General features: G+C 48.4%; 1 protein-coding gene and 1 non-coding gene across 5 annotated transcripts in view; both read right to left on the bottom strand.

The window, feature by feature from the left end:
• Positions 1-18687, bottom strand: part of PBX1 (PBX homeobox 1) — a 297252-nt gene that overhangs the window by 150712 nt on the left and 127853 nt on the right. The window lies entirely within an intron of this gene.
• Positions 7457-7559, bottom strand: LOC123587056. The gene has a single exon (XR_006707124.1). It is a non-coding gene; the product is annotated as a U6 spliceosomal RNA (small nuclear RNA).

Genomic DNA, 18687 nt, shown 5'->3' with positions numbered 1-18687 from the left:
TGCACGCGCACGCACACACTCTCACACGCACACACTCTCGCGTGCACACTCCCTCTCACACACACACTCTGTCTCTCACACCTATTCACATTCCCCCCCCACACACTCACATGCACACTGTCACACACATACTCTCACACACTCACGCTCACACACGCACGGTCTCTCTCACACACACATTCCCCCCCCACGCTCTCACACGCACACTCCCCCTCACACACTCTTTCACACACGATCTCACGTGCACACTCCCTCACACACACACACACACTCTCACACACACTCACATTCCCCCCCACACACACACTCACATGCACACTGTCACACACATACTCTCTCACACGCTCACACGCACACGGTCTCTCACACACACATTCCCCCCACACACTCACACACTCTCACATGCACACTCCCCCTCACACACAATCACACACACTCACACCCCCCACTCTTGCACACACACTCATACACTCCCTCACACACATACGCTCACACGCTCACACACACGGTCTCACACACATCCCCCCACACTCGCACTCCCACACACAAACTCCCACACTCTCACACTCACACCCCCCCACTCGCACACACACTCACATGCACACTCCCCCTCACACACTATCTCACACACCCACCCACAAACTTGCACACTCTCACATGCAGATTCACACACACGCTCACACATCCCCCCACACTCACACTCTCCCTCACACACACTCTCACTCTCACACTCACACCCCCCCACTCGCACACACACATGCACACTCCCTCTCACACACATGCTCTCACACACACATTCACCCCGCACACACAGGCACACTCCCCCTCACACAATCACACACACCCACACTCTCACATGCACACTCACACGTTCCCCCACACTCAGACACTCCCTCACACACACACATACTCTCTCACACACTCATACACTCACACCCCCCACTCACACACATGCACACTCCCTCATACACATACACTCTCACATTCACCCACACACACACACTCACATGCACACTTCCCCTCACACACTATCACACACACACACTCTCGCACACACTCTCACATGCACACACGCACACGCTCACACACTCACATTCCCCACACTCACTCTCCCTCACACACTCACACATATACACTGTCTCACACACACTCACATCCCCCCACTCTTGCACACGCTCACACACACTCCTCCCATACACACACTCACATGCACACTCCCTCACACACGCACACACACACTCTGTCTCTGATACACATGCACACACATGCTCTCACACTCACATTCCCTCCCACACTCTCGCACACACACACACTCACACACGCTCTCACACACACATTTCCCCCCATACTCTCGCACACACTCTCACATGCACACACTCCACATGCTGACTCCCTCTCACACACACACACTCCGTCTCACACACTCACATTCCCCCCACACTCTCGCACACTCTCACATGCATACTCCCTCACAGATACTGTCTCACACACGCTCTCACACACACACATTCCCCCCACACACTCACACACCCTCACATGCACACTCCCTCTCACACGCTCCCTCTCACCATATGCTCTGCCTCTCACACACTCACATTCCCCAGACACACTCTCCTGCACACACATCTACATACACACTCCCTCTCACACACATAGTCTCTCACACACTCACACATTCTTACACATTCACATTGTCACACACGGTCCCACACACTCATGCTCCCTCACACGCACACAGTCTCTCACACATACACTCTCACACTCACCCCCCCACTCATACTCTTACACACATTCACACGCACTGCCACGCACACACACAATCCCTCCCACACGATTACGCACTCACCTTCCCACACTCCTGGTCTCTCACACTCGCGCCCACACCCGCTCACACCCCCGCGAGGGTGGCCGTCCCGTCAGCCCCAGCGCGGCTCTCCTCTGTCCCGTGTCGGGCCCGGTTCCCCGCCCCCCCCCCCGCGGGAACCGTGCCAAACAGCACGACAGCCCGTTCCGGCGGCAGGCCACGAGCAACCCGGGGACACCGGGGCCCGGGCTTCAGGTCACAGCCGCTGCCTCCGCTAGTCGGAGTCCCGCCCTCCGCGCCGGCGGGGCTGGGGTCGGAAAGCGCGGCGTCCCCCGCAACACTCACGGACGTCCCCGACACTCGCCGTCCCCTGTCGTCCCTGCTCGTTCCCTCTTGGCCTCCCCCGAGGAGTCCGCAGCCCCCCCCCCCCCCCGGGGACCCAACGCGGCAGGTGGCGAGCCGGCCGAGGACGTCAGTACCTGGGGACAAGCCCGAGAGTCGACTCCGCCTGGGAACTTGGCTGTGACTGGGGTTCTTGTCTTCTTCGGGGGCCCCTTTGCCCCGGTTGAGGGTTTTCCTAAGACTGCCAGCCGCCACCTCCCCCGCGGTCCCTGGAAGCAGGACTGAGGACGCCAGGGCTGAACGGGACCCGAGCAAGACCCTCCCGCGTCTTCACCAGGAGTGCTTCCGGGGGGGAGGGCTGTGTGCACCTGACTCCGTGAGTTTGCGCCTCGGGGTTCTCATCACGATTTACGACAGAGGCCGCACGCGGTGTTTCACTCCGTAAAGCGACGCCATCGTTTGTAGGCGTGGCCCGCAGCCCACCAACGAGGGGCCAAGCACGTCCTCCGATGGCCAAGTTCAAAGACGGGCACACTGCGCGTGAGACTCCACAGCTGCCATACACGACGAGTGCCCACACGGGCATGGCTCTTGGTTTAAAAACTCAAGAAGGTGGATCACGGTCTAAGGAAACCAACGGAACTGCAGGGCTGATGGTGAACAAAGCTTTTGATTTGCCAGGAGGATCACCAGAGGTGTCTCACCAAGAGCCCCCAGCCTTCCAACCGCACGATCTGCCTTCCAACCATGTAATTCACATCCAGCTTATCAGAAAAACATTTAGTGCCTAAAGCGAGTTATACCATATTTGTTAAGGATGTCACACATCTTCACAAAGAAAACCTCTGATCCGCCTCTAGGGTAGGGCCCAATGACCTATAAAGACGGCGAGAAGAGGAGAAAAGATATATTGCCTTGTGGCTAACATCCCCCGCCATCCAAGGCCACAGAGACCAAAAAGAACAGCAGCTGCACAAAATAACAGGATCAAGACACCTTCAAGCTACCCCTCACTAAGTCACAAGTGTCTAGAATTTTTAAAAAGAAGACAAAAAAAGAAACAAAAACCCACAGAATTCCAAAACGCAGGCAAAATAAAATGAAAGGCCTATTATAACTTACTGTCTTTCGAAAACATAATATCCTAATTATTCTGTAAATGTCATGGCCATTAGGCAAATTAACATGAAATCCCAGATCAAAGTGCCATTCACACATAGATACTTACATAACATTAGGTGGCTGAAGGTGAACAGGTGCTATAAACAGCTTCTTTGAATGTTTTTAATGTGTCCGCTGGTAAAACCTTCTGAAGAGGTTAAAAAAATTCTAGAGCACAAATTGAAAATTAAAGGCAAGTTGATGGTACCTCAAAATTAAGCATGTCAAGTGAGAAAATTATAATCAACGTGTCTCTGTACTTCTGAACCCCTTCACCGCGAAGGCACATAATACAAACACGTGTATGTTTATGCACACAGGATTCTGCATGTGCATAGGAAAAGTCAAAAGAGGCTAACGCATATGAGTGGTTAATCATAAGAGACTACGGAGAGAATCTGCAATCCAGACTGATAAATGGATGTACTCGCAAACACATGCCCTCAGACCCAGGCAAGTAAACAGAACATGTCCTGTTATAGAGTCAGGTGATCCTGAGAGATTATATGTAACATTTTCTTTATTACTTATTTATTTTAATTTTATTTTTTAAGCGTTTATTTATTTTTGAGAGAGAGAGAGAGAGAGAGAGAGAGAGAGAGAGAACACAAGCAGGGGAGGGGCAGAGGGAGAGACAGGGAGACTCAGAATCCGAAGCAGGCTCCAGGGTCTGAGCTATCAGTGCAGAGCCTCATGCGGGGCTGAGCCTGAGCGGAAGTCAGACACTTAACCATGAGCCACCCAGGTGCTCCTATTTATTTTTATTTTAGAGAGAGAGACAGAAAGAGAGAAAACAGGCAGGAGCGGGGACGGGAGCAGAAGGAGAAAGAGAGTCCCAAGCAGGCTTCACGCTCAGTGCAGAGCCCGACGCGGGGCTCAATTCCATGATCCTGGGATCATGACCAGAGCCAAAATCAAGAGTCGGACGCTCAGTTGACTAAGCCACCCAGGCGCCCCTCTATGTAACATTTTATAGACTGAGTTATGTTATATTCTTTGGGTAACACTATTTCAGAGAAGTTCATAGGCAGACATCTCTGAAAGTAACTAATCCTATAATTTACCATATCTGGTAACTATAGTTCTTGTAATTATCAGACAGAACCCATATTATTTACTGTATTATTTACAGTAAAAACATTTTTTCCAAGACACATTCTAACATTGTATAAATGATTGCTTCGTAACAGGGGATGATTATGCCTCCAGGGGGCATCTGGCAACGTCTGGAGACATCTTTAGTTGTCCCGGTGGAGTGATGGGGATGCTGGCAACCATGGTAAAGAACAGAGATGCCGCTGACCCTCGTACAGCGCACGGCACAGCCCCCACAACAAAGAATCTCCTGGCCTAAAAAGTCAATGGTACAGAGACTGAGAAACCAGGATGCAGATTTTCATAAACATTAACAAAATTCCTCAAGTCATGTCCCCGAAAGGCCTTTAAGAAAGAAAACATGAGGGGCGCCTGGGTGGCTCAGTCAGTTGAGTGTCGGACTTCAGCTCAGGTCATGATCTCACGGTCCGTGGGTTTGACTCTGTGCTGACAGCTCGGAGCCTGGATCCTGCTTCGGATTCTGTGTCTCCCTCTCTCTCTGAACCTCACCCGCTCATGCTCTGTCTGTCTCTCTCTCTCTCTCAAAACTAAATAAATATTAAATTAAAAAAAAAATTTTTTAAAGAGAAATAAAACATGAGAAGTTGAAAGCCATAGAAGAGAACTCTTTTTAGTAGCATTTCGATTATTTGCATATATAGCTGCTTGCGGGGGGGGGGGGGGGGAGATGCTACCATTTATTACTTAAGCTAAAATATGCTCTGAAAACCCACCACTCATACTCACCTTAGAGCCATACACTGAAAAATTCTGGGAAATCAACAAGGAGTTGACAAAAAACACCCCAAGCTGTCCTTCAGTGAACAGAGGAGTGTGTCCCGACCGACGGTGTTAAAATCAAATAAAGTAAGATACAATAAAAGCCAACTTTTTAGCCAGCGAAGAATAAACACATCTGGTATTTAGAGTCCTACACGTGTGTATCCATCCAATTCTATAGCATCAGAGCTCTGACGCCCAGTAATATAATAATATTATTTTTGAGATCAGTTAAGGTATAAAATGTGCGTACTCTCAGTCTTTAATATTAATAAGTCTTGTAACTAGCGGTTTCTCGTAGCCCCGAATTCTTGAGCACAACTAGAAAGGGCACTTATCCTGAAAAATCTAATAAATTTACAGTTTTATATACTTCCTTCAATTGTAAAAGTCTTGTTCAATAAACTTTAAAATGCCACTATAGAGCAATAACACAGACAGTATAAACCCAGCCCTGGGAAAGCTGTGCAACCAGAAATTGTTCCCCTTTCTGCTAGAGCAATAAAGTTTTATATGTTTGAACTGACTGTAAAAAGGTTTGAATGTTGGCAACTGGGGAATAATCTGTCTTCTTTATAGTTATTATCATATTTCCCACAAGACCCCTTGGTCTGTGTCAATCCTTCTTGTATATGACACCTTTGTACTGTCAGCGAAAGCAAGACTACTTTACTTTTTTTTTTTTTTAACTATAGGACTTGTATCTGTTTTCCTTCAGATTACAGCTAACAGGAATAAATTATTTCTGACAAGCATCTATTGCAGTATTTTACCAAATAAAGCTGCTTGTGAGCTGCTTTTCCGAGAGCTAGGGGGGAGCCTCCTCCCCTTCCCTCCTCTCTTTCTCTCAGCTGATTCAAATGCAATTCAGGGATGGTTACATTGGAGGAAATGCCAATAAAAAGAGATTTGTAGGAAAGTTGCCCTGAATGCTGGAGCCCACCGTAACAAGGTGGTGCGGTCCTCATGGGTGCCGTTGGGTCTGTGTGGAGAAGTTTAGGAAAGGTGGGAGGACGAGCCATCTCTTTTTCTTCCCAACCTGTCTCAGGTCTGAGAGTGTTTGTGCTTCTTGGTTCAGACAGAAAGCCGAGTCCAGCCAGCAGGAGTGGCTGTGACCAGCAGGAGGGACGTCCAAGTTGTCACGTGGAGGCTTGGGCTCTTGGCCAACAGGTCACCGCCACTGGAATGAGCTTAGGCTCATGATAATCAGCAAAGACACTGTGTGTGTGTGTGTGTGTGTGTGTGTGTGTGTGTGTGTGTGTCCGAATATCGTGTGTGTGTGTGTGTGTGTGCCTGCATGTCTGTGTGTCTATTTGTGTGTGTGTCCGGGTGTCTGTATGGGTCTTTCTCCCTCCCCTAATCCCACTAAAAAGTCAGAGAGGAACGAGGATATGCGCAAACACAAAGTTTTTCAAAATCAGACGACATTGTGTGGTTGGACGTCAATGGAACTGGCCCGGTTAAGTAAATTATGTCTGCACTCTGGAATAGACAGTCCCTCCGAGAGACCACGAGAACAGGATGGGCAGTCACTTGAACACAGGTGCATACATATTGGCATATATGCATGCAAGATATACTCATGGGAGTGCACACACTCACTCTCAAACACAACTCAGCCAACTCCAAATGAACAGTCAACTCAAACGTGGAAGTTCTGGGGTAGGGGGGTGAATGCCCAACGAAATCTGTAAACCTAGCAACTCTGCCAAAAGGAGGTCCTGCACGTGAAATTGAGTAGATACACTGGCCTCTCGGTGACCCTGGAAAAACATGGAGCTTGTGAGCACATTCAAGTTCGTGAATGTGAATCCACGACGTCCTCTTACGTTCCCCTCGCGATCCCCATCTCCACGAACGTTCAGACAACATTATCATGTGCCCTCCTGGCCCTGTTCGAACAGCAAACATTCTTACCTGTGTACAGACGACACGAACAAGTCTCGTGACGGTAGTTACCTCACAGGACCAGGAACAAGGAACACCACGCTCCCTCCCACCGCCCTTCCCCCGGAACCGCTACAAACGAGACTTTTTAACAAAGGTGTAGGCGCGCGCATCTCAACGCCCCGCCTACAGGAAAACCATGGTTCCACAATACCGGTTCTTTATTCTCTCCAAAATGGGTTTCCTGATGGAGGTGAAAAGCTCTTGGGTTTGGGTCATATGTCACAGGGGCATTAACAAAAAGGACAATAGTTGTGCTTTTTAAAATCAGGGGCCTAGGACACAGACGTAGGAAAGGGCACAAGTGACAAGTGGGTAGCTCGGTGGAACAATATGAAATGCCTTACAAACGTGCACATCATCCTTGGGCAGGACCATGCTAATCTTCTCTGTATTGTTCTCATTTTTCATATGCGCAGCTGAAGTGAGCGCGTAGGCTGCATTTAAAATGCTCTTACGTGGCGGCAGATGGCCAGCTTCAGGACCCGTAAGTAAACCACCCCCAGAGTGGAGCAGCAAAGGGAACTCCCAAAGGGTAAGGTATGTACCACAGGCATCTAATTCATGGAAGGTATTTAAGAAATGCAGATTCCTTGACCAGCTGCGAACGCAGGGCCTGTGAATCTGCATTGTATCAAAAGCCGAGGTTATTCTGCAGGATCACTGATCTTGCCTGCTGAGGTCCACCAGCCATTCCCCCCTGAATCACGTTCCCTTTTACAAATACGAAGGGCCTCAGTACACACCCTACTGACAGAGCAGGTGGTGAAATTCAAAGCACTGTGCACCATGCTGTTTGAGACAGAAATGAAAGGGATCTAGAAAAATAGTGTCCAGGGGTGCCTGGGGCGCTCAGTCGGTTAAGCGCCCGACTTCAGCTCAGGCCGTGATCTCACGGTTCGTGAGTTCGAGCCCCGCGTCGGGCTCTGTGCCGAGAGCTCGGAGCCCAGAGCCTGCTTCGGATTCCGAGTCTCCCTCTCTGTCTGCTCCTCCCCAGCTCATGCTCTGTGTCTTAAAAAATAAATAAACATTAAAAAAGAAAAAGAAAAATGGTGTCCTGGAAGCCTTGCCTTGTTCTGCCTTTCCCCTGAACTCTGGTCTCCATCCATACCCTTCCCATTCTGTGCATCCAACTGGGGTCTGGATGCCGAGAGGCAGAGTTCTCCTGAAAAGGGCAGGAATTGGAGCTCTCCCCTACCTTTATTATTGTTGTTGTTGTTGTAAATTTCAACAACCTCCCCACCCAGGGATTTGTACCTCACTGGGTCCTAAAATACACCCTGCCTCATGAATCCAAATGTAGCTGGCTTTTATAGGAACACAGTTGAAGAAATATCCTGGGACTCTAGAGGCACTCAGGAAGACACCATGAGAGGCTCCAGCTTCCAGAACAGGCCAGGGGCCGGAGGATCCCACTAGCCCAAGGCAGATTCACGTTGAGAGGGTCTGGTGCTGGTGTTCTTCAGCTTATAGATTCCATCCAAATTTGAGTATATGCTAGGGAACTCTCGCAAGATACAAATGGAGCAAACAAGGCCGACCAGCGGGCATCAGGCATTATTGCTAGTACCATTGCTTCTCAACAATCCTGATTCCCGCTGATGCTACTACGGTGGGGACCACAAAGTTCTGGAGCCTGCCGGGTGTCAGGCACCCGTCTAAACTCTTCAGATGCACCAGCACATTTCACCCTCAGCGCTACTCTTACCCCAATGCACCAACGATATTATTCACCGAGAGACAAGATGCTGTCACAGGTTGGGACTATTCTCCACGTACATCTAGCATTCATTCCTGTTCTATTCAAGGCTGCACGTAAGGGTGTCTAGGCATATGCAGTAGCCAAGGGCAGGAAGAGAACTTTTCTGTTAAAAGCTGGCAAGAAGCTGAGGAAATAACAAGAGAGGCTATACGCTAGGGGCCTTGGGACGTCAGATAAGGCTTCTTTCTAGAAGGAACCTGGAGTCTGGTGAGGGAGCCTGGAAATGGGCAGAAGACAGCTATATATGATAGCATTCCAGGGAAAGAACTGAGAAGTGATTGGGGCAGAGGGTGGTGTAATGCCAATGATAAGAAAAGAAAATACATATACAGTACACATCCCTTTTCTCAAGAAAATTGTAATGTCCTTCATCAGACAAGATACCCTCACACAGAACAATCAGAAAATATCAGAAACTGTAAATAGCCAGCCAGTGCATACAGTCGCACAAATCTGAGGAATCAAGAGAAAGGAAACTTCAACGCAAGCTGTGGTTTCTGAAGGGCGGACAGAGACACGCAGAGGACAAACAGGAGACAGCATCCCAGGAGGAGCCGCGGGAGGCAAGACAACCAACCTGCCTGGCAGATCTGGACCCAGGAGTGAGGACAAGATCCTGACGAAAAGGACGCAGGCAGATAAGCCCGGCCCCTCGCCTGGCCGACCTCAGACATGGAGCAGAGTCAAGGCCACGGCACAGCCTGCCAGCAAACCTAGGCCCTCCTGCTCCTGTGGAAATACTAACGACCTCGGAAATCAACATGACAATAAAAACATAAAATCCCCAGAATGGGAACCCTCTTATCACAGCACAGATAGGGATGGTGGCATGCACTCATACACAGCAGGTGGATCTCAGAGGATGCGGTCGGGCTGAGGAACACCCTAGATGGAAAGGCTCTGGGGAAAAATCCAACAGCTGCTGGAGGTGGGGTCGGTGCTTCAACAGGAAGCCCTTTCCAAACGAAATCAAGGCCAATGATGGACATTCACTAGGAGTCCTTCTCACTCCAAAATTCAGTGGTTCTGTGAAACCTCTGCACAGGAGAGGGGGGAATACCCCAACTCTTAGATGACTCTGGTCTCCTGGGTCCCCCCGACCCAGTGCCAACAATATAAACATCCAACCGGGGCGGTGTCCTTGACCGTGTGACCATCACTGTAACATCAGATGAGAACAGCACTGCTTGAGGTGAAAACATGTGAAGCTGCCGGCTTGAAAACATTATTTCTTGGGTGAAGTTCTTCACCTCATCACTTAATACACGTTTATTGTTTTGTTACTAACAACAGAAGTAATGGTAATACTTTGGTATCAGCATAATATTTTATAGCCTAACAATACTTTCATAAGTGTGATTGTGTTTACTTTCTTTGTAAGTTTTTTTAAATTCATTTTGAGAGAGAGAGAGAGTGCACAAGCAGAGGAAGGGTAGAGAAAGACGGAAAGAGAGAGAATCCCAACCAGGCTCCGCACTGTCAGCTCGGAGCCCAATGTGGGGCTCGAACCCACGAACCGTGAGATCATGACCCAAGCTGAAACCAAGAGATGCTTAACTGACTGAGTGACCCAGGCACCCCTATGTTTTCTCTTTTTTTAAAAAAAAAAAGTGTGTTTATTTATTTAGAGAGAGAGAGACAGAGAGAGAAGGAGAGAAAGAGAATCCCAAGCAGGTCAGCCAGGTCCGACACAGGGCTTGATCCCACAAACTGCGAGATCATGACCCGAGCTGAAATCACAAGTCGGACGCGTAACCGACTGAGCCACCCAGGTGCCCCTGTTGACTCTTGCTAATAAATGTATCCATGTTATAGGTGAAGACCCTAACACCCAGAGAGGGTAAATGACTCACCCAAGGCCACAGAGCAGGTAACCGCCAGGGTTACACGGGGGCCACATCAACTGAGCCCTCATAATTTACTAAATGCTTGTCATATGTAAGAGATGGGGCTGACCTCGACTAGGATGCAAAAGTGGGTGGGAAAGGTCACAGGAACCCAGTGCGAAGGACAAGCACCTTGAACCCCGAAACTGACCACCCTGCGGTTCATTTCACACCACCCTGCCTACCTGGCTGGGTCCCTCCCATCAGCCCAGCAGATGCAGGGTCCCCCTGACCCGCTCACCCTACGGCAGGCACTGAAATTGGCAAGGAGGTAATAAAGATGACCCTCTCTGCTCCCCTCCTCCCTCCTTACAGCAAAGCCACCGCATTCTGGTCAGCAGGCAAACAAACAGCTAGGCCCTGGCTACACAAAGTACCAGGGAATCTTTGGGGGGGGGGTTCCCCAGGGGCGCCCAGTAACACGAATTTCCATCTCTCCCAAGTAATCGAAGCGCTCCCCGTCGGCCTCCGCTGGAGAAACCAACAGAGCCCCCCCAGCCCCCCTACCCCAGCAACCGGGGCACATGCTCCCCGCGGCCACAGGGATCCCGAGCCCCTCAGGAGCTGCCGAGGCTTTCTCATGTGCCGGCTGCTCATCCAGCGTCATTAAGGACACGCCGGTCTCCACCGCTTCCCCGCCTGAAGAAAAGCCACCCACGGGCTCCGCGCAGAGGGACACGCGAGAAGCCCCCGGAACCCACAAAGGGAAGCCAGCGTGCCGAGGGTTAAGCGCACCCTGTAATAAGCATCTCTGTTCCGGCGTGTTGCGAAAGCCCATTACCTCCCGCCACATTACCTCATTCATTTCTTATATGCGGATGGTTTATTTTCCCATGAGCACCCTGGCTCTCAGTATTAAGTCCCCTCCTTCGCCTCTATTTCTCTATCCATCACATTTAACACTCTGACAGTAACAGTCTATAATGTTTCTATTCTACAAAACCGCTCTGTCAACTCCGGGCTTCCAGAGCAGCAACTGAGGAAAATAAATAACATCAACGCCAGGGACGACAGCATCGCGGCTCCCTTTCTGCTGGGCTTTTTTATTTTATATTATTCTACAAAGGGAGAGAAAAAAAAATAAAAAATAAATACATAAATAAATAAATAAATAAATAAATAAATAAATAAAGCGGGGGGGGGGGGGGGTGGAAGCAAAGAAGAGAAGAATTTCCTTCGCATCCAGTAGACGCTTAACAGACCTGAAGGGACAGTCACGGCATTTCCCTTTCAGACAAAGAAGTGATTTCCCCTCTCTCTTCTCGAATCCCCTGACCGCCTCCCCCCCTTTCCCTTTCCACGGTGGTTTACAAAAGGACTGATATTTACTGCACTCCCTCTACCTGCCCCCGGAGAGGCAGAGCAACATAGAGCCGAGAGAGTACGCGGCACCCCGTGCACGGTGCAGGGTGATTCATAAATTCTTGTCATCTTTTCTGGAGCAAGAAGGGGGTGGAGGCAGGCCAGTGGCCCACAACATTTGTGGGGGGGGGGGTGGAAGGGGGGAGACACCCAGGGAACAGCAACTCTGGAACCCAAGAGGAGGCAGAAAAGGCAAGGAAACATGAACTCCTGAGAAATAAGCCACTCGGGAAAGCTGCCTCGTCTCCATATTCCGGGGGTGTCCCAAAGCTGTGTTTATTTTCATCCTCCGGGATGTACATCGTTTAAAAACGTGTTATATTTCCATCTAGCTTCTTTAAAAGATCTCCAGATAGCTGGGCGGATGGATACTCTTGAACATAATTTGGCTTCCTCTTCATGACCCAAATCGTTCATCATTATGAATGCCAATTACCACCCAGACCCACTGCTGGATGGGAGTCTGCCTGTCTGTTGTACATAAACTCCATCTGCTGGGCTGCGTAAGTTCTCTCCTCTCCTTCGTAGTTTTACTGCCTCCCGGAGTAGCCTTTTCTTCAAAGGCAGTACAGTGTTACAGTCAAGAGCATGGCCACGGTACCAGATCATGGAAGCCAAGACCAACTCTGGGCCGTGGAACCCCGTTTCTGATCCCCTCCAGGCTCTGGCCTCCCCTGTGAAATGGAGACAAGTATGGTGGTTTGAAGGCTATCCGAGTTAAGACTTGCAAGCGTTTAAGACAATGTCTACAGTTAGCAAAGGTCAGCTGATCTCAGTAAATATGAGTGATTACCATGCCTGCATCCTGGCAGGAGCTAGAAAACGGGACAGCAACACGGTTCGAATCATGTTTGAAATAAGAGTAAAGTGGTCTTGGGTGGGGGCCGGTGGGCACTCTGATGAGTCAACTGGCACAGGCCGGAGTGCATGGTGCCTTTATTGTGGACACTTGGAGGCCTTCTACGCTAACGCCCTGGCTCCAGACGGGTGAGGCTGCCAACACTGAGTTCGGAAGGGTGAGATGTCACTCTAGAGAGACTCGTTCGGGATAAGGAAAGAACAAAGAGACAGGAGACCACGCTGGAAAAACAACCAAAGGAAGGCCTTTCACCAAACACTGCCAAACACAATCCTGCCATTCCTTCTCTTCAACGGGAGTAAGAGGTACGATGTATAAAAGTGCTTTGAGTGGTATGAAATGCTCCGCGCCTTACTGTCTTTACCAACGGGACCATCATTATTACTCAACTTCGCACCCTAGAGCTGTTAAAAAGCACTGCTAACCCTAAAGGCGTTCAGAAGTGGGAGTCTGGTTTTTCCTCGACTGCTACCCAAGGGGCCACGGGATTTCTTTTTTCCATCTCCGTCTGTGGGGGGAATGGAGCAAAGGGCAGGCTCAGGGCCCAACCCTCTTGACGATGGGTACCCTGGGGATTCACGCACATCGACTCCCCAGACCTGCTCCCCACCAAGGGAAGGTCAGACTCCAGCATGTCTAAGGCTCTTGCCACAAAGCTTCAGAATAATGCCTGCATTCCAACCGAAGGGGCAAATGGGAAAAAAAAAAAAAAAAAAAAAAAAAGTCAAGACCAAACGGGATACGGCATGTCTGATGCCCAGAGGCAAGGAAGGACTGGTTCCCGAGTCTTCATTTCTTGTCTGGTTCAATTCCAAATATCACCAACAATCTAACTTACAGAGGCAAAGATCACTTCTGCTTTTATGACTTTTTATTTGGGGGTTGGGAGAGTAGACGTAAAGACCATAATCAGACTTAAGTGACATTATTTCATTATTTTAAATGATGACATTTCATTAGTGCTGCTTATAGTATTCCCTGACACTTTAATTTTTCTATTTTGGTGACAGAAAGGCAAAGGTGACCTCACAGCACCAAAGATATCCCCTAGGGAAAGAGGGAGCTGAGCCTTTCATACAATTTCTTTCCAACAAATTAACACTGAGTATGCCTATGTATAAAGAAAGCACTGGAGGGGAAAATACATAGGTAGGTGCAGTTCCTGCATTCCAAAGTTGATAATTTAGTGAAGAAAGAGGGACATATGAACAACTGACTAAAATTAGGAGTTGAATAATTAGAAAATACATGCTAATTAAAGCTACAGGCATTTTGTCCTAGGAACATGGCAGAAGGGGTGATTACTTTGAATGCCAGTCTTAGGAGAGCTTTCAGATTTTCACAGAAACAGAGATATTTGGGCGGCTGCAGAACTTTCCACTGTTAAGGGCTCAGCTGACATAGTCATTCAACCTATATTCAAACCCCTACTCTGCCAATGCCAACCTGGGTAATTTGGGCAAGTAATTTAAGGCCTCCAAGCTCAGTCTGCTAGTCAATAGAGCGGGGACAATGATAGTATATACATGCTAGGCTTTACAGAGAGGGCAAACTAAAAGAATGAACGTAACACCGTGCATGATATGCAACCCCTAAATGAAGATTAGCTGTTATTAATAGAACACTTCTCCAACCCTTATGAAGTAGGTGACATTACCATCTCCACGTTCACTACGGAGATAACAGACATGAGAGATTTCAGGTCAATGTCACACAGTAGATGGGAGGATTCTGGACACAAACTCAGGTCAATCGAACTCCAAAGTCAAAGTTCTTTCTCACTATGTTTTATTCTTATTCAAGAAACTCTGTTTCCTCCCAGAAAGGAGATGCAAGATCTAGAAGGCAAAGTCTCAGAAATCACCAGAAAATAGAGCATGATTCTAGCAGATCACACATGGTCTCTAGTGAGACGAAGTCACATGAAGGTCAGATACACAGCCACTAGGAAAATCAACAACACACAGAAGTGATCACAGTATTCTATGAAACTGAAAGGTCTAACACAATCCGAAATGAACAAAACTCTACCAGGCATTCAAATTCCCTCCCCTTCCTAATTTCCTTGTTCTTATTAGTGCCAAGCCCATTCTCCCAGGTAACACCTTGAACACAGATACAGAGCTAAAGAGATGGACGAACTCAGAGTCTAGTTCAAACTTGTGCAGGATGCACAATCCTGGCAAAGACTCATTTCCCACAACAACATGATAATGGGCATCTTATGACCATGCCCTCTGGCTATTTGGGGGCACTTGTAATTGTTAAACAGCTCTTCACTGTGCTAAGTAAACTCCCATCTCAAACTTTTTGTGGAATCCAAATGAATCAGTGAATTAAATGATTCAACCATTCTTTCCATCTATCTATTTTTGAGAGTCAGAGAGAGGCAGAGCACAAGCGGGGGAGGGGCAGAGAGAGAAGGAGACACAGAATCTGAAGCAAGGCTCCAGGCTCTGAGCTGTCAGCACAGAGCCTGATGCAGGACTCAAACTCCCAAACCATGAGATCATGACACGAGCTGAAGTCGAACGCTTAACCGACTGAGCCACCCAGGCGCCCCTCAACCATTCTTGACCCCTACCTTTCTTTCCCTCAACCTCCATATCTAGATGGTCACCACACACTCTTAATCTTTCTTTCCCAACAGGCTGAGACTATTCATTCCCAAAATACCACTCATTTACCCAGACCCCAGGTCCTCTTGTCTCCTGGGTGACTTCCATGGCTTCAATCTGTCTTCAGTCTAGTATACATCCTGCACACTTTTATCAGAATAAAAGTCCTTAACTCTGGTTTTAGTAGATGTCATCTGTGCTTAAACATCCACAGGGTCTCCACTTCTTACCTGAACCCCTCTGCTAGACGTTCAATGCCACACTATTCCTACCACTTTACCTATTACATCCTATTTCTCATACTTCCCAATATGTATCTTCCAACTTGGTTGAAGCAACCATTTCATAGGACAGTCCCACAAAGAGACCATGCACAGAGAAGCACGTGTAAGTTTTATGTAGCATGTCTAGAGCCGTATAACCACTCATGGATGAGCTAGGGCTCACTCCTCAGACTCCCTGTCTAGGGCTCTCTCAAAGTCCATCAAAATACGATATAGCACTAAAGTTGCCTATCTCTAGAGAATGTTGGGACCAGTGGGTAAGATGGTACCCATTGGACTCCCTAGTTCATACACTGAATGATTATGGAGCACTTAATAAATGCTCAAGCCTGTTGTAAAAAAAAATGGAAGAAGGATATAAACAGGCATTAACCTCAAAGTACTTATGGTACAATGGGAAAATAAACATACAAAAAATAAAATTACAAAGACTAGGTAATAAAAGTTAGGGGCGCCTGGGTGGCGCAGTCGGTTAAGCGTCCGACTTCAGCCAGGTCACGATCTCGCGGTCCGTGAGTTCGAGCCCCGCGTCGGGCTCTGGGCTGATGGCTCGGAGCCTGGAGCCTGTTTCCGATTCTGTGTCTCCCTCTCTCGCTGCCCCTCCCCCGTTCATGCTCTGTCTCTCTCTGTCCCAAAAATAAATAAACGTTGAAAAAAAAAATTAAAAAAAAAAAAAGTTAAAATGAAGGAATATATAAGGCAAAGTGAATACAAAGAAAAAGGAATATCTAGGACTGAATCAGAGTACTCGGAAAAGGTCTCTGCTAGGGTTTCAATAATTAGCTGTAGTTTACTTTACGGATGGCAGGTACAGGGATTCCTGGTGGGAGAGACAACCTTCAAAGGTATGGGGGAAAAAGTGGCAAGTTTTAGGTATTGTAGGTGACTCCACATATTTGTAACCTACAGTGATCTAGAAGAAAATGGTAGGAACTAACCCTGGTGAGGTAGACAAGGGCTAGATCTCAAGGCTAATGGACCTACGCCAAGTCTTCGGGGCAGACTTCATCCTGCAGATTTCCACGTTGTGTCTACGATACATACATACTCGATGATGATCAGATTCCGGGCATACTACAGAGGGTGGGCCCAGAGAAATGCACGATTCCCAGCAGACTACTAAGCTACTTTTCTTCCACTCTCTCGGCTTTTCTTGTAAAAGCAAAAATCCCCTCTGGATTTCTTTCAGTTAGCACAAACGGGTACCAAGGTAGGTCTTTCATAAAAGTAAAGTGGCTCAATGCGGGTTTTTGAAAAGTGAACCTGCACCTCCCTGTTCCTCAGCAGGCACCCCGGGGAAGAGCAGGGCCACCCAAAGGATCCGGTGAAAGCTGCCTGTGTGATGTCTCCTCCCTTCCTCGGCAGTGAGTATGAACAACAGCGTTGGTTCAGAGATGCCTCCTCCTATAACTCCAAGCCAGATCTGTCCTAGATGTTTACCTCTGCCATGTAACAGTGGTCCCTACCCAACATCCTCCCTCCTCCGCAGACACAGAGGTCCCAGGGAAGGCCCCACTCACACAGGCACCCCTCTTGGGATTAGCACAGTTGGGCCAAGGCTCACCAAAGCCATGTGCTCTGGTGGAAAGAACCCAACCTGGGTTTAGTCTTAGCTCTACAACTTACTAACTCTGTGACCTTGTGTCCTTTACTTAACCTCTCTGTGCCTCGGTTCCCTGATGTGAAATGAGAACCAAGTAAAAATACCCACCCCCTCCCTTCACATTCACAGTTGTTGTGAAGATGAGGAAAGTGAATGCTCCTGAAACTTTTTTTGATTTTAATATTTATTATTTTTAAATAGGTACTGTGTTTACAAGATAAAAAAAATACCTCTACGATACGCGTGTGATTGATTCCCACATGCTGCCGGGTCTTGCTCCCGCCCTTGGCTCCGTTCCCTCATCCCCCTCTCCCACGGGGCTTCTACAGGTAACCATTTTAATTCTTTGCTTGTTTATCTCCGCGGGGTTTCTTGAAAGGATTGTTTCCAATATAAAGTGCTATATAAAGTAGTGATCATTGTTGTAATAGGAAAGTAGGTGGTGAGGAGAAGGACGGGGATGGATGGCTGTGTTGTCTATCAGGGTCCCCATTTCCTCCATGGAAACCTGCGTCATTATTACCATAGTTCACACTGATCCGTTTCAACTATCCATCGAGCCACCCACTCATCCATCTATCCATCCACCCATCTATCCAACCAAGCAATACTTACTAGTGCCACCTGTACTCAAGGCTAAGTGACAGCATAATTCGAGGAATGCTAAGATTAGTAAGTGCATCTATAGCACTTTTGGGTTCATACCATCATCTTTCATGCTTATGCTCCCCGCCATACTCCTTTTCTGTCTGGATGTGAGCTGCCTACAACCGGTAACCACATACTAAATGAAGCTTTTCTATCTCCCAAAGCACATGGTGTGGTACACCCAAATGCATACAGCAGACACTCAAACAGACTTGAGGTGGCCACAGACAAGAAGTCCTTGGTGCTGCATCAGTCAGTCAGGGGGCCTGGGGTCCAGCAACCTTTCCATCAGTGGTGGGAAAATCCAAGATGGCCTGCAGGCCCTGGGAGGGGGCGGGGGTGGTCTTAGACCGGAAGGAAGCTGCCTCAGCCTCTGGTTACAGGGAGAGGAGATTTGAGGGCATGGGTCTCTACGTTCTCACTCGGTGAGAAGGGACAGAGCAGGAAGAACAAAAGGACGGGCGCTTATAACAGCTTCCAACATGGTGACATGACCAAGGAGGGAAAATGACTCAGCAGAAGGAAATGTTGTGCAT

Source organism: Leopardus geoffroyi, chromosome C3 (assembly GCF_018350155.1).
Source record: "Leopardus geoffroyi isolate Oge1 chromosome C3, O.geoffroyi_Oge1_pat1.0, whole genome shotgun sequence".
Lineage (NCBI taxonomy): Eukaryota > Metazoa > Chordata > Mammalia > Carnivora > Felidae > Leopardus > Leopardus geoffroyi.
The sequence above is the reverse complement of the archived record's forward strand: the minus strand, read 5'-3'. Positions and strand labels throughout refer to the sequence as shown.